This window comes from Castor canadensis, chromosome 18 (genome assembly GCF_047511655.1).
Source record: "Castor canadensis chromosome 18, mCasCan1.hap1v2, whole genome shotgun sequence".
Taxonomy (NCBI): Eukaryota; Metazoa; Chordata; class Mammalia; order Rodentia; family Castoridae; genus Castor; species Castor canadensis.
Genome location: NC_133403.1, coordinates 9,257,424 through 9,274,060, shown reverse-complemented (window position 1 = coordinate 9,274,060; position 16,637 = coordinate 9,257,424). Strand labels below are relative to the sequence as shown.

At 37.6% G+C, this 16,637-nt stretch overlaps 1 pseudogene; it reads left to right on the top strand.

Annotated features, from left to right (window-relative positions):
* The first annotated feature begins 226 nt into the window (after positions 1 to 226).
* On the top strand, positions 227 to 2,252 carry LOC109675991 (cyclin-I pseudogene; annotated as a pseudogene).
* Positions 2,253 to 16,637: the final 14,385 nt, after the last annotated feature.

The following is a 16,637-nucleotide window of genomic DNA, read 5'->3' as shown; positions in this document are numbered from 1 at the left end:
TCCCGCTGGAACGCCTGCGCCCGCGCCGCCCTCCGGCCCGGTTCCCCCTCTTCTCCCTCCTCAGTCGGCCCGGTCGCCTGTCGCCGCGCGCTGCGGAAAATGAGGTGGTGACGGGCCCGAATGAGCCCGCGTCTCCACCGCGAGGCCTACAGCTCCGCCGGGGAGGAGGAAGAGGAGGAGAAGGCAGCTACATGAAGCTGGGTGGCAGGCAAATCGAAAGGGTATGATGAAGTTTCCAGGACCCTTGGAAAACAGAGATTGTCTTTCCTGTTGGAAAAGGCACTCCCGGGGAAGCCCAGATGTGGAAAGTGAACGTGCCGAAAATGCCTACAAGTCAGACTGTTTCTCCATCCCAGGGAGATGAGGAAATTCGGTGGTTGGCCAAACTCAAGTACCAGTTCAGTCTTTACCCAGAAACATTTGCTCTGGCTAGCAGTCTTTTGGACAGGTTTTCAGCTACTGTAAAGGCTCACCCAAAATATTTGAGTTGTGTTGCAATCACCTGTTTTTTCCTAGCTGCCAAGACTGTTGAAGAGGATGAGAAAATCCCAGCACTGAAGGCATTAGCAAGGGATAGTTTCTGTGGCTGTTCTGCTCCTGAAATTTTGAGAATGGAGAGAATTATTCTGGATAAGTTGAATTGGGGTCTTCACACAGCCACACCATTGGATTATCTTCACATTTTCCATGCCATGTGGTGTCAACTAGGCCTCAGTTACTTTTCAGCTTGCCCAAATTAAGCCCATCTCAACATTTGGCAGTCCTTACCAAGCAACTACTTTACTGTATGGCCTGCAGCCAATTTCTGCAGTTCAAAGGATCCATGGTTGCTCGGGCCATGGTTAGTTTGGAAATGGAGAAACTTATTCCTGATTGGCTTCCTCTTACAATTGAACTGCTTCAGAAAGCACAGATGGATAGCTCCCAGTTGATCCGCTGTCGGGAGCTGGTGGCACACCACCTTTCTACTGCAGTCTTCCCTGCCTCTACATTCCGTTTATGTCTACCGTCCTCTCAAGCACACCCTGGTGACCTGTGACAAAGGGCTGTTCAGATCACATCCCTCCTCTGTCTCAGGCCCAGATTTCGCCAAAGACAACAGCAAGCCAGAAGTGCTGGTCAAAGGTACTACCTTCTACCATCATCTCCCAGCTGCCAGTGGGTGTAAGCACACCTGTGCTAAACGCAAAGTAGAGGAAATGGAAGTAGGTGACTTCCATGATGGAATCAAACGGCTCTACAATGAAGAGAATGCTTCAGAAAATGTGGGTTCTGTGTGTGGCACTGATTTGTCAAGACGAGGGACATGCTTCCCCTTGTCCACCTCTGCAGCCTGTATCTGTCTTGTAGTTTTCAACAAGTGCTAACCATCCAGTGCAAGCTAAGGTTGACTGCTCTGAGGATGAGAACACATAAAACCAGAAACGGCTATAGAGGGATATACACTTCATCAGGCTGATTTGAAGTGAGCCAGTGAGAAAAAACAAAAAGCCCCTATTCATTTGTTGGCTAGTTATAACTCAACATTATTTAACTTAAAGATATATATAAAACCAAAAGATCCAAAATATTTTTCAAAAAAATTTTTGTAGCATATCAGTTCCATTCTTTTTTCTGCTAAAATGTAACTTACCCCTGTCAAAAATTCATAAAGTTCCAAAATTCGTTGTGATCAAACTTTGTTCCCAGAGTCCTGATTTAATTTTCTGTTGCTTTTGCTTGCTTCTCCAGTGAATACTTAAATGAATTTTATGCATGTTGATCTGCATACTCTGACGTCCACTGAATAGTTAACCCCAGAAATTTTATTTTAGTGAGACAGCCATGTAATCTATGATTCAAGTTCCATTAGTCTGAAAAGAATACTTTGGAATTGTCCTAGGTGAATCAGAGGTGGTAATGGAAAAAGTTCTCATTTACCAAATTGATTTTTGTCTCAATTTTTTTAGACTAAATACAAATTAGTTTTCATTTTTGTTTAAAGATGACATGTAATTAGGACACTTACATTTGTTGAAAGGATTTTTGACATTTATATAAAAGAATTTGTGATAAAGTTAATATATCCAGGTGCTCACCAAAGAAACATGTATGTAACATATAATTAGAATTTTGTAACTGATGTTTTCACTCATTTCTAATCAGTAGGAGAGACTGTCTAGATATGGGCAGCTCTATGATTTGAGTATATAATACTTAATAACTGAACTCAGCACCCTAGTTTTATGTTATGCTAGTAGGATTTTCTTGATAAAAGTTATTCCCCTTGTCTCCAACACTCTCCAGTCTCTGTATTATAATTATTGCATATAGTGCATCTGAATTAATATCCATCTATTTATATTTGTTGTTTATTTAGTATTTTTTTAGCGTATCACATCTTCTGCTGCCTTTTCTGGTTTGATACAGCGTGTGAAGTGAATCCTTTTTTCTCTTGATTTTAGATGACAGTCATATTTCATTTATTGAATTATTTAGTTATTTGTGGTAGTAGGCTTTGAAAGCAGGACCACAACTTTGCTTACTAGGCTCTGTGCCACCAAGTCTTTTTTTTGTTTTAATTGATTTTTCATCTAGGGTTTTTCCTTTTTTTGGCCCTAGCCAGATTGCTGTATGATCCTTCTATACTTGACTCCTTTCTTTCACATTGTTTTAAATAATTGACTTTGAGTCTTTCATTTACACCTACACAGGTGGTACAAATTTCTTTTGTCCTATCCCTTGTAACATTACTATTGTTCACATCAGCTTTCCATTTTCTATAATTGCCCAATTTGTTGTTGCTGTTACTTTGAATGCATTGCTATCATTAGAACAATTAATAGTAAGAAAAGAAGGAGTTGGAACATGGGACAAGCAGTAGAATGCATGCTTTCTTTGCAAGCCAAGACCTTGAGCTCAATCCACCATAATGATAAAAATGTAAGAAAATATAGAATATTTGTTTCTTTATTGTTGATTCCTTCAATGATATTATTATTTTTTAGTGTAGTTCTCAATAGAGTCTATGCCATTTTTCCTTCTCTCTGAAGAAAGTATTTCAATGTTTCTTACAATGTGGGTCCACTGGTGAAACACTCACTTAGATTTCCTCTGATAAAGGCTTGAGTTTTCCTTCCTAATGAAACAAATTTCACTAGATGCAGAATTCTGGGTTTGTGATTTCCTTCAAAATCAATACAACTCTTTGATCTCTTCTTGTTTGCATCATTTCTGATGATAAGTCTTGTGCTATTCTACCCTTTCATCCACATAGGTCAGAATGCCTTTCTATAACTGGTTATAAGACATGCCTCATCCACCAGCTTCCTACAGTTTGAATGTGATATACTAATGTACAGGTTTTTTCTTGTTTTTAGCATTCAACTTACTTGATGCTGTCTGAGCCTCCTAGAGTTGTCATTTATTATCTGTCATGGAATTTGTAAAATTCCATGAAATATTACCTGAATTACATGAAATATTTTTCTCCTTCTCTGTCTCTTTCCCCCTTATCCTCTTCCTACCAATCCTGGCACTTGTCCTCCTCCTTCTAATTCCCATGATGTATTTTTGTGATCATCTGACAATTCTTGCATATTCAGTTTTTCCCCAAAATTCCTATTTATTTTCATTGCAATTTGATAATTCCTTTCAGACAAGTTTAAGCTCACTCATTCTTTCCTCATCTGGCTGCGTATACCCAATTGGTGAGTCCCTTTGAGGCATTCCTCATTTATATTGCAGTGTATTTGATTTATACCTTCTCCTTACGATTCTTTCTTGGAGGTTCCATCTCACAGCTCTCACTGCCAAATTTTGCTAGCACAACGTCCTTGATTATTTTAGAGTTTCAACACCATGATCATCCTTATTTTCAATTCCCCACAATGTGCTATACGTGACTCTCCTCTGATACAAGCACTATCCTCAACCTGAGTTGTTTTCCCTTCTCTTTAACTGACCAAATAAATGTTGGTTTAACTTCAAATGTAATGAGCCAATGTACAAGAAGTAGCTAAGATAATTAGGATTTGGGTGTGAAAGAGCCTGTTAATCAGAAGAGAAAATTGGATGTGTTTCATTTTTGTTCTACCTGGGTGTTCAAGAGGACTTGCTTTACTCAACATACCATTTTAATTATGTTCCCTGGGGTCTTTGGGGTTTCTTGCCACTCTTTCTAAAATGAGTATGTGTTTTGCTGCTCTCTGAGTTGCAATTCATTATTAATTTATTGAATTGCGCTTAATATGAGTGTTCCATTAGATATATATTCTCCTACTTTCCAGCGCCAATGCTGTCTTCATAAAAAATGCTGTCATCATTGCAGCGTGTTTATAGATACATGGGAACTAATCAAATTACCAGTGAGAGAAGAGGTTCTGTAGGCAAAGTTGGAGGAATTTCCTCCATGAAGTTCCAATATGGACCTTCAGATAAGTGACTGTGTAGTGGAAATACCACGCTCAAGTGGAAAATCTGTCTCAAATCACTGAGCCTGCCATGGTTTCTGTGCACTTGGCAAGAAGCATTACAAAATGAGCATAGAAGCAAGAATTCTTCTGAATGGATTTTACCTTAAGGTAGGCTTGTGATTTCCTCTGAAGACAACCAAAATAGGTTGTTCTCTGCAAATTGGAGAGTGAGAAATGCTCAGAACAGGACAGAAGAATCTCCAAAATTTCTCTGTTGAGTCTCCCAATTGAAATTGGTTCAAAATGATTCTATATCTATCTGTAAGAAAGTGAGCTGGAATTATAGCTTGACCCACTTCGAGGTGAGAGGGATGTTGGAAGAGTGAAATAATATTAGATGATTATTTCATCAGCTTCTGTCTCTCATTTGAAGGTTTGAAATGATAGCAATTTCCTAATGAAGACCTTCAATTTCATCGGGACCCATGGTGTGTGAGAACCCAGTGGAAAGACCAGAGAGACACTGTGATTCAGAATGGCCAAAACTGGCGTACAGAGGAAGAGAGATACAGTATATAAAAACTCATTGTTTGTGCTTGTATTTCTAAAGGCTTTGTCATGGAAACTGTGGAAGCATCCACAAATGAGGAGGAAGACATTCCAGGAGGGCCTTAACATAACAGGTTTTACCTAATGGGATCCACTTTTGGGAACTGTTTGGTTACATGTGCTGCTTAAGAGGATCAGGAAAGAAAATAAAAAAGGAAAGAGAAAGGAAAGGATATCAGAAGAAAGGACAAAAGAGCAGAGACTAGAAGAGGAAAGGAATTTCAAAAGAAAGCAAAGGAAAATAAGAAAAGAGAATGATGTCTGATTTATTCTCCCCCACCAATGATAATGGGCGGAGGTTTTATGTTTAGTGTGCTGTTTAAGTATGTTTTCTTGGATATTTAAATTTATTGGGTATTTCTTTGGGAATTCAAATCAATCTTTTGCAGAAGATGAGCTCTTTTCAGTCCATTGCCACAGCAAACATCAAAGTCTTGGGTCTTGATTGATAACCACTTTGGGGAAATCAGGCAAAATGGTTATTCTTTGGGTTTAGTGGTGCAGACTCCCTCTCTCCTTCCTCATCTGTCTCTCTGCCTCTCCAGCCATTCCTCTCCTTGTCCCTCTCTCCCTGCTCCCCTTGTTCTGTTTAGTGTTGAGGACAAACCCAGGCACTTTTGCCTAATAAACAATCACTTTACCACTGAGGTATATCAACATGTCCTTTTTATCTCCTTGACAAATATTACAAAGTATTTTCCTATTTCTAAAGAAAGTTTAATATATAGGTTTTTTTGGAGGGTTGGGTATTTGTGGGGAGTGGCCTTACAACAGGGTGTTCCTTGAAGCACAAACTGGCTTCCTACTCCTGATCCTTCTCCCTAGGTTTCCCAAATGCTGAAATTACATTTGAATACCACCACACCACTCTGAGCTATAGATTTTAGAATTTGCTATTATATTTGCTTAGGTATTTCTCTTTCAGGCACCTCAATTATTTATCTGTTATATTACTATAGTTATCATCAATGTTGTATGTTTCTCTCAGGTGTTTACCATTTCTCCTCAAATTTCTTTTGAAAATATTTCCTTCTCTTTCAACTTCGTTTTTGTGTCCCGATCCTTTACACCTTTCCTCTAATTTACATTTCAAGACTGATGTGGTGTTTTTAATAATTTTTATTCTCTTACTCCTGTCCATTCATCCCAGAGTCTCTCTTATTCTCATTAATGAGAACTTTCCATGGTTTCTATCGTTTCATTTTTTTAGTGACACTTTTTCTCAAGTTTGAAAAAGTACCTTGCCTTGTTCGTTGAATAATTCTCATCAAGATTGACAAATTTTGTTCTTTAATTGCATTCATTTGTATAGAATCTTCTTTTTTACTACTTGTGTATGGAATTGGCAGAAGTGTTTTCCTGTTGCTCCTTTTTGAATGATGTTAGCATTTGTGAGTTTTTATGAATGCAAGATTCAGCAAGGCTTTTCCACCTAAGCAGAGTTTCTCCCCGATGTTTCTGTGCAATGCTCACAAAAATGATATCTTCTTTCCTGACATTTTCTAACTCTGTGCATCATTCCTTACCATGAGTCTTTTCTCTTTTACCTTCCTGTACCTGTACTTCTCCTCTGTGATTCTATACCTGATTTTTGCTACTCCATGTGAAGCCTGACTTAAATGTGGCTAGCTGCTGAGACACTACCCTAAATTGCTGTAACTCCCTTTACTTGGATAACCATTTTCAGAAATATTTTGAAAGTTTAGATTTTTCACTATGTAAAAATGTATTTCTTTCTGCTTTATTTTACTTCTCTTTACTGTTAAGTATTTTATTATTTTTAATGACTTGTTTTAGCTCTGGTGATTTATTTTCAGCTAGTGTGTGGCTGTTACTTCTTTTGAATCCTGTAATCTCCAGGTATGCCATGAATGGTCATGTGCTCCCAAGCCTACACCTCCATTGGCAAGTGGTTTTGTGTTTTCAGGCATAAGGGTTTTGAATGTCACAGGCTCTCCAAAGACCGTCCTATAAATATTTACCCATGTTATAATTCAAATCCTTTTTTTAGAAACAAATGCAGAAAGTGAAACCTCTTCAGTTTTCCTGATTTTTACAAAATTTGATCCACATTTAAAAATATTTTCTATATTATGATAACAATATTATTTAAATTTCTCTTTCATTTTAATAGCACATAGTAATTGCACAGGGGCATTCACTGTGACTTTTACATATGTGCTTACGTTACATCTTAATTAGATACATCCACTCCATCTTTCTCACTCATCTCCCCTTCTTTGTTATATTTTCATACACAAAACAAAATATGTCCACTGTAATCTTCCTCCTTCACCCTCTCTGTTTTCCCTTCCACTCCACTGCTACCCACACCTGATGGAACTTGTTTTACCTTGCTATCCTTCATTTTGTAAATGCATATTGATTGTAAATGGGTTTTCTGCTTAGTTTTTCAGAAATGTATATATTGTGTTTTAGTCAGATGAATCACCTCTATTACTTTTCTATATTGCCCCGACACCCCAATATTCAACATCTTACATTGTTTTACATTGTAATTTTTCATGCACAGATGCAAGGTGTTTCAATATTTTTCACTCTCTACCATTTTCTTACCTTGTCATGCCACCCATAGTCCATTCAGCCAGTCCCACAAATCCAATCATGTTCTTCTTTCTCTGTCTCTCCCCTTCCCTCTCTCTCTCTCTCATATATGTGTATATATATATATACATATATACATATGTGTGTGTGCATGTGTGTGGTATACACATATATATGTATATAACATATATTATTGATGAATATATGTGCACATTTTTCTTATATGTCTAACTTCCACTTATGAGGGAAAACATTCAACTTTTGGTCTTTGAGCCTTAGCTCTTTGATCACATTGCTTAACATGATGTTCTCCAATTCCATCCATTTACCTGCAAACATCATAATTTCACTCTTCCGTATGGCTAAATAACACATCACTGTGTATTTATACCACATTTTCTTAACCAATTCATCAGTTGCTGGGCACCTGGGATATTTCCAGAGCTTGGATAACGTGAATAGCACTGCAGTAAACATGGGTGTACAAGTGGCTCTATTATACCCTGGCTGAAAATACTTCAGGTATATTCTCAGAGGTGGTATGACTAGACTGTATGATAGTTCTGTTTTATTTTTTTTGAGGAATCTCTCTACTGCTTTCCATAGAGATTGCACTGATTTATGTTCCCACCCTGCATCCTGACCATAATTTTTTGTTGTTTGTGTTATTGGTGATAGCCATTCTGGCAGGAGTAAGGTGAGATCTTCTTCAGGTGGAAATCCAGTTTTCCCAACACCATTTGTTGAAGTGGCATGCAGGTTTGGGCCTTCTTTGTCAAATATTGAATGTATGTAGCTGTGTGGGTTTATATCAGATTCTTCTGTGATGGTCCACTGATTTTCAGGTCTGTTTTTGTACCAGTACCATGCTGCTTCTATTGCAATTGCTCTGTGGTATATTCTGAAATTACGTATAGCAATATGTCCAGTGTTGTTCTTTTTTGCTCAGGATTGCTATGGCAATTGGAGGCATTTTGTGCTTCCATATGAACTTTAGGATTGACCTTTCTATCTCAGTGAGTAATGCTATTGGAATTTTGATGAGATTGCATTGAACTTGTAAATGTCTTTCAATAGTGTAGCCATTTTCACAATATTGATTCTGCTAATTCATGAGTATGGTGTGTCCTTCCATCTCCTAAAAGCTTCATTTATTTTTTTTCTCTTCCATGATTTACATAGTTAATTTTACAGGTCTTTCACTTCCTTTGTTCAATTTATACCTAGGTATTTTAAATTTTTGAAGCTATCCTGATTTCTTTCTCAGACTGTTTATTGCTTTTGTATAAAAATGCTGATATTTGCTTATTCATTTTTGTCTACTGCTATGTTTCTAATTGTGCTAATTGTTTATGAGACTTAAGAGGTGTTTGGTAGAGATTTTAGAGACTTTAAGGTATAAGATCATGTAATCTACAAGTATGCATAATTTGACTTCTTCCGTCAACATTTGAATCCTTTTTATTTCTTTCTCTGATTTTATTGCTTTGGGTAGGAGTTGCAGTACTGTTTTGAATAAGAGAGAGAAGAGTGGACATCCTTATCTCATTCCTGATTTTATAGGAACAGGTTTCCTTTTTTCCACCATTTAATATGATGTTGCCTGTGGGTTTGTCATATATAGCCTCTATAATGTTGAGGAAAGTTCTTCCATTTCTAGTATCTGCAGAGCATCTTTCATCAAAGAATGTTGAATTCTGTCTAAGTCTTTTCAGCATCTATTGAGATGATGATGATGTGATTTTTATCCTTGATTCTTTTAATTAACATATTACATTTATTGATTTGCATATGTTGTACCATCCTTGAATCCCTGGAATGAAACCAACTTGATATTGGCATATGATCTTATGAATGTGTTGTTGGATTCTGTTAGCAAGTATTTTATAGAGAAGTTTTGTATCTATGTTTGTCAGGGATATTGGCATCTTAACTTCTACCCTTACTGATATACCTTTAGTCTTTTTCATCTCTGCCTTTATTAATTTGGTCTTCTTCACTTTTGTAGTTACGTTGGCTAATTTTTTATTGATCTTATTTATTTTTTTCAAAGAATCAACATAATAATTCCAATATCCATCAATAATTAATATTAATGCTGGCTTGTTTGTGAAATGGGGAATCACAGCTACCAGGCAGACTGAGGCAGGAGGATCAAGGCAACATCTAGTGATTTCAAGGCCAGCCTGGGCCCCTAATGTAGATCCTGTGTCAAAAAAATTAAAAGTCTGGATATGTATCTGAGTGGTAGAATGCTTGTCTAGCATGGAGGAGGCCTTAGGTTCCATTCCCAGTACTGTTTTTTTTTTTAAAAGAAAGAGATAGAAGGAAAGTCCAAAAGAGAGACAGAGACATGGGTAGAAGGAAGGAAGCAAAGGATGGAAGGAGGGAGGGATGCATGTTGCAGAAGATCTCAAATTGGGTTTGATTTTTTTTTCCTGGTTACACTGTGGTTTTTAAAAAAATATATATATAGAGAGAGAAAATATATATATAATGCCACATCATAGGCTTATGATAGAAATATGATTCATTACTGATCTCTCCATGGTAAAGTTATTTTTCCCCTTTCACACTCTATTTTTATAAGAAAGTTACTATATTCCCATTTTACTGATTTGTAAACTGGGGTTTAGGTGGGTGAATTTGATGATCCAATATCCTTCAGCTGTGAAGGACCAAAGGTCAAGTTTTTGCTTGAGTTTAACATGCTTTACCAGATTTATTGAGGTATAATCTATGTACCATAGCAATTAATTCACTTAAATATACAATTTGATGAATTTGATGTCTAAATTACAGATGACAGCAGCCATCACCACAACCTAGTTTTTAAGCACAATCCAATCCACAATTGCTCCATGTTATTTGAACTTAACCTTGTTTTGTACCCAAACCCCTAAGGAAACACCAGTCTGCTTTCATTTTATGGATTTTCCTTGTCTGGAGTTTCATTTAAGTGGAATCATGCAGTATGTATCCTTTTGTGATTGGCTTCATTCAATTAGCATAATGCTTTCAAAATTCATTATTGTTTTAGCATATATTATATATTTACTTCATTCTTGTTATTGAAAAAATGTATTTTGTTCCATATATATATATATATATATATATATATATATATATGACTTTTTGTTTATCCATTCATCAGTTGAGGGATATTGAATTGCATCTAAAGATATTCTGAATAATATTGTTACAAACAACTGTGTACAAGTTCTGTGAGCATAGACATTCATATTCCTCTTGGAAAATCCCTGTGAGTTAAAATACTGTGATATACAGTGAGGATATGGTACAAAGAACTGCCAGACCATAGAGTGGTTGAGCCATGGCATTGTAGAAGGGTTGCAGTACCTGACCCAGTAGGACTGAGTCTGGAGCAATGTCCTAACTGCCTAACACATAGCTTGATTTGCCTTGTGTTTGGTGGTAGTTCCTCTCTAGCAGGAAAGAATTAATCTCTTGTATCTTCTCATATAAGGACCATCTCCTTTAAATGTTTGCCTCTTTGTACAAAAGGAGATGCTGAAATACCTGGTTACCCACTTCCCCACATCTTATCTCCCAGATTTATTGAGCCCAGTTGTTTTTTCCCACTAATTCTCAAGTTCTAAGTGAGAATCACAAGGCTTTCTTGGGTGTTAGACCTCTGGAATGAGGGATTGCTTAAATACAGGACAATGAGATTGAAGATCCAGATTCAGTTAGAACTCAATGTTGAGGAATCTACCATGTGCTTGCTCAAAAATGGAGGATGGGATAGTGCAGAATCATGAAATTCCTGTTAAAGCTGGCTGCAGTGGTCCTGTCATTGATTTGGTATACACACAGAATCCTGGGCTTTAATTCAAGCAATACATGCCAATAATCCTGGGCAGAAAACACTTCTGTATTTAAGCAACACCTGTTGACCCACTGTGAAGCCCTTGAATTCTGGGAGACAATCTTGTAAAATGCCTTCATTTCATGGAAGGGGGACACAAACCTACCCAGAAAGGTGGAGTGACCTACCTGGGTCATCCAGCAAGGTAAGGGCAGATCAGTTCATGGTCCCACCACATATCTTTCTCTTTAATTCATTATTCCTTGCTTTCCCTAGTATAGTGTGAGACCTGAGAAGATAATAATTTTCTCTCCATTCATTCAACTGCTATCTCCCCTACATCTAGGGCACTGCCTGGCATGAAGCAGGTGCTCAGTAAGTATCTGATGAATAAGCTTGGGTCCCCTATTTTCCTACTTCATTTCCCAGTAATAATCTGTGTATGTAGTGTGTACTACCGTGTATGACCTGGGTGGGGATTAGGTGTGTGCCTTCAGGATCTCAAGTACTGATGGTTACACAGCACAGAGATGAGTGTGTGCAGATTCATTCCATGAGTACTGCTTGTAAATGATAGAAAGGAGATTGAGGTCTTGTTTGGATTATTCAGGTGGGTGGTCAGAAACAGCCCCATACCAATGTTGAAGATGAGGAGGTAAGGTCCAGGCACAAGGTATCTCCTGGGGTACTAAAATGTTCTATAAAGTACTCTGTATTGTTAACTCATAGTTTGGCTGTGGTGAATCACTGAAAGTAGCCAGGGACAAACTGTGCCTACCTCTGATCATCTCTGAGGGCACTTGTTGACAGCTGATCAGGAAAAACATCTGGATTGGTTGTAATGATTGTTTGGATTCGTTTGTATATTAAAACAAATATGACAATTACCTGAGAAATTACGCAACATATCTATAACTGTATCTTAGAGCAGCCATCAGTTTATAGCTGAAGAGATGGCAGGACATTCTAAAAATTATTTAGAAGAGGCTCCAAAGTAGATGGAAAATAGTTTCTGCCTGGTAGTGGGGTCGGGAGAGGGGAGGGGGGGAGAGGTAGGTAAGGGAGGGGACAGGGGAAGAGGGGAGAAATGACCCAAACATTGTGTGCACATATGAATAAAAGAAAAAAAAAACAAAGTAGATGGAAATAAAACCCAGATCTCCTTCACTCTTTGAATTCACTTGTCTGACATGTAGTCTGTGAATGTTAACCTGGGAGGCATAAAATGAGCATGTGGGGCTGGCTTTTTATTTTTTGAACATTGTTCTAGCAACATTTTCTTGGCTACCCTGGAACTCCTAGGTTCAAGCGATTTTTCTCCCTCACCTACTTGAACAAATGTTTGGATCATGTAGGTTGCACAACGTGATTGAGAAAAGGCCATTCTTATTTCATATTTCTTTTTCCCCTTCTCTTCTCCCCCTTTGGTTACACAGGGTTTTGGGGGTTCATTATGTTATCTTTAAATATATACATGTAGCATTGTTTGATCCCCTTTCCCCTTAGTATTTTTTATTTTCACCTTCACCCTTCATGTTGATTCTCCATCATACCCCACCCATCTCAAATTCATATTCCATGATCGTCACCAATTTAGGTGTAGGTTTTACAAATTAGTGAAAACATGCAATATTTGGCTTTGAGAGCTGGTCTTATCTCACTGAGCATCAGGATCTCCACTTCCATCCATTTTAAAACAAATAACACAATTTCATTTTTCTTTAAGACTGACTAATATTGTGTGTATATATATATATATATACATACATAAATGTATACACACATGTATGTCATATTTTTATCCATTCATTAGTGTTCTTGGAGTTATTGCCTTGGCACTTAAAATATCACACTCCATTGTCTCCTTGCTTTTCATGTTGCCATTGAGAAATCTGCTGATATTCTGAAATCTGCTTGCTTTTATAGGTCACTTGAAGCTCTTTCCTTGCAGTTTTCAATATTATTTCCTTGTTTCTTTTTTATTTTGATTTTTATTATCATATTATTGCACTGGGGCTACTTTATGACATTTAATAAAGTGTTCCTTGATTCTCTACTTAATATTTTAACTGTAATGTGCTATGAATCATTTCAGTTTTGGTCTACTCTGTTTTGAGTCCAAGAAGCTGACTGTCCCTGAATGGGCATTGCTTTCCCAGCTTTTGGGAAGTTTTCTGCCATTACTTTGCTAAATATGATTTTTATGCCTTTAGCCTGTACCTCTTCTCCTGCCTAAGTGTACATGATTCACAGGTTTGATCTTCTAATGGAGTCCCAGAGTTCTTGCATTTTCCATTTGCACTTCTTCGTTCTCTTTTTTAATGTACATGTGATATTTCCACTATATCTAGCTTGTGTTCAGGTCCTGATAAACTGCCTTCCACTTGATTCAGTATGAGGGAGAGTTTTTTTTTTCATTTTTCGTTTATTATTCATATGTGCATACAAGGCTTGGTTCATTTCTCCCCCCTGCCCCCACCCCCTCCCTTACCCCCCAATCCACCCCCTCCCGCTCCCCCCCTCAATACCCAGCAGAAACTATTTTGCCCTTATCTCTAATTTTGTTGTAGAGAGAGTATAAGCAATAATAGGAAGGAACAAGGGGTTTTGCTGGTTGAGATGAGGATAGCTATACAGGGCATTGACTCACATTAATTTCCTGTGCATGGGTGTTACCTTCTAGGTTAATTCTTTTTGATCTAACCTTTTCTCTAGTTCCTGGTCCCCTTTTCCTATTGGCCTCAGTTGCTTTAAGGTATCTGCTTTAGTTTCTCTGCATTAAGGGCAACAAATGCTAGCTAGTTTTTTAGGTGTCTTACCTATCCTCACCCCTCCCTTGTGTGCTCTCGCTTTTATCATGTGCTCATAGTCCAATCCCACTGTTGTGTTTGCCCTTGATCTAATGTCCACATATGAGGGAGAACATACGATTTTTGGTCTTTTGGGCCAGGCTAACCTCATTCAGAATGATGTTCTCCAGTTCCATCCATTTACCAGCGAATGATAACATTTCGTTCTTCTTCATGGCTGCATAGTATTCCATTGTGTATAGATACCACATTTTCTTAATCCATTCATCTGTGCTGGGGCATCTTGGCTGTTTCCATAACTTGGCTATTGTGAATAGTGCCGCAATAAACATGGATGTGCAGGTGCCTCTGGAGTAACAGTCTTTTGGGTATATCCCCAAGAGTGGTATTGCTGGATCAAATGGTAGATCAATGTCCAGCTTTTTAAGTAGCCTCCAAATTTTTTTCCAGAGTGGTTGTACTAGTCTACATTCCCACCAACAGTGTAAGAGGGTTCCTTTTTCCCCACATCCTCGCCAACACCTGTTGTTGGTGGTGTTGCTGATGATGGCTATTCTAACAGGGGTGAGGTGGAATCTTAGTGTGGTTTTAATTTGCATTTCCTTTATTGCTAGAGATGGTGAGCATTTTTTCATGTGTTTTCTGGCCATTTGAATTTCTTCTTTTGAGAAAGTTCTGTTTAGTTCACATGCCCATTTCTTTATTGGTTCATTAGTTTTGGGAGAATTTAGTTTTTTAAGTTCCCTATATATTCTGGTTATCAGTCCTTTGTCTGATGTATAGTTGGCAAATATTTTCTCCCACTCTGTGGGTGTTCTCTTCAGTTTAGAGACCATTTCTTTTGATGAACAGAAGCTTTTTAGTTTTATGAGGTCCCATTTATCTATGCTATCTCTTAGTTGCTGTGCTGCTGGGGTTTCATTGAGAAAGTTCTTACCTATACCTACTAACTCCAGAGTATTTCCTATTCTTTCTTGTATCAACTTAAGAGTTTGGGGTCTGATATTAAGATCCTTGATCCATTTTGAGTTAATCTTGGTATAGGGTGATATACATGGATCTAGTTTCAGTTTTTTGCAGACTGCTAACCAGTTTTCCCAGCAGTTTTTGTTGAAGAGGCTGCTATTTCTCCATCGTATATTTTTAGCTCCTTTGTCAAAGATAAGTTGCTCATAGTTGTGTGGCTTCATATCTGGATCCTCTATTCTGTTCCACTGGTCTTCATGTCTGTTTTTGTGCCAGTACCATGCTGCTTTTATTGTTATTGCTTTGTAATATAGTTTGAAGTCAGGTATTGTGATACCTCCTGCATTGTTCTTTTGACTGAGTATTGCCTTGGCTATTCATGGCCTCTTGTGTTACCATATAAATTTAACAGTAGATTTTTCAATCTCTTTAATGAATGTCATTGGAATTTTGATGGGAATTGCATTAAACATGTAGATTACTTTGGGGAGTATCGACATTTTTACTATGTTGATTCTACCAATCCATGAGCATGGGAGATCTCTCCACTTTCTATAGTCTTCCTCAATCTCTTCAGAAGTGTATAGTTTTCCTTGTAGAGGTCTTTCACATCTTTTGTTAGGTTTACACCTAGGTATTTGATTTTTTTTGAGGCTATTGTAAATGGAATTGTTTTCATACATTCTTTTTCCGTTTGCTCATTGTTAGTGTATAGAAATGCTAATGATTTTTCTATGTTGATTTTATATCCTGCTACCTTGCTATAGCTATTGATGATGTCTAGAAGCTTCTGAGTAGAGTTTTTTGGGTCTTTAAGGTATAGGATCATGTCATCTGCAAATAGGGATATTTTGTGAGGGAGAGTTTTGAAGGTAATTTTTTATTCGCTTAAGGAGCTTTTCATTTCCATAGCTTCAATTTGATCTCTTCAGGCTTTCTATATCTTTGTTGAATCCCGCTTTCATGGCTGACATGTCTTCCGTATTGTTTCAGCTGCCAACTTAGCTCCTCCTTGGGTTCTTTCAGGGCTTTCCATCCTCTTTGAGTTCATTTCATTGTTTCTTTGTAAATGACACACTAGTGCATACACATACAGTTCCATGGTTTGGGGGAAAGGTGCTATTGTCAAAGATTGCAAAAGGATAGAAAGACTAACAATAATAAAAGAGAGAATAAGCCACCAGTAGAATAGTTTATAAACAATAAGTAGGAAAGAGAAAAAAATAATATAAGTGAAATAAACATAATAAAAAATTGACTCTATTTTTATAAGTCCTCCTTGTTGAGGAGAACAGTGAATATCTGCTTCTCTCTCTCTCTCTCTCTGTACTCTGGATGTTGCCCTCCAGTCTCAGTCCTCCTGTTTTAGTCTGCAGTTCTCCTCTTGCATTTACTCAAATGTTCTCACCAGTCCATTTACTGACAATGTGTAATTTGAGTCAGAGATTCTGTGTTAGGGCAGCA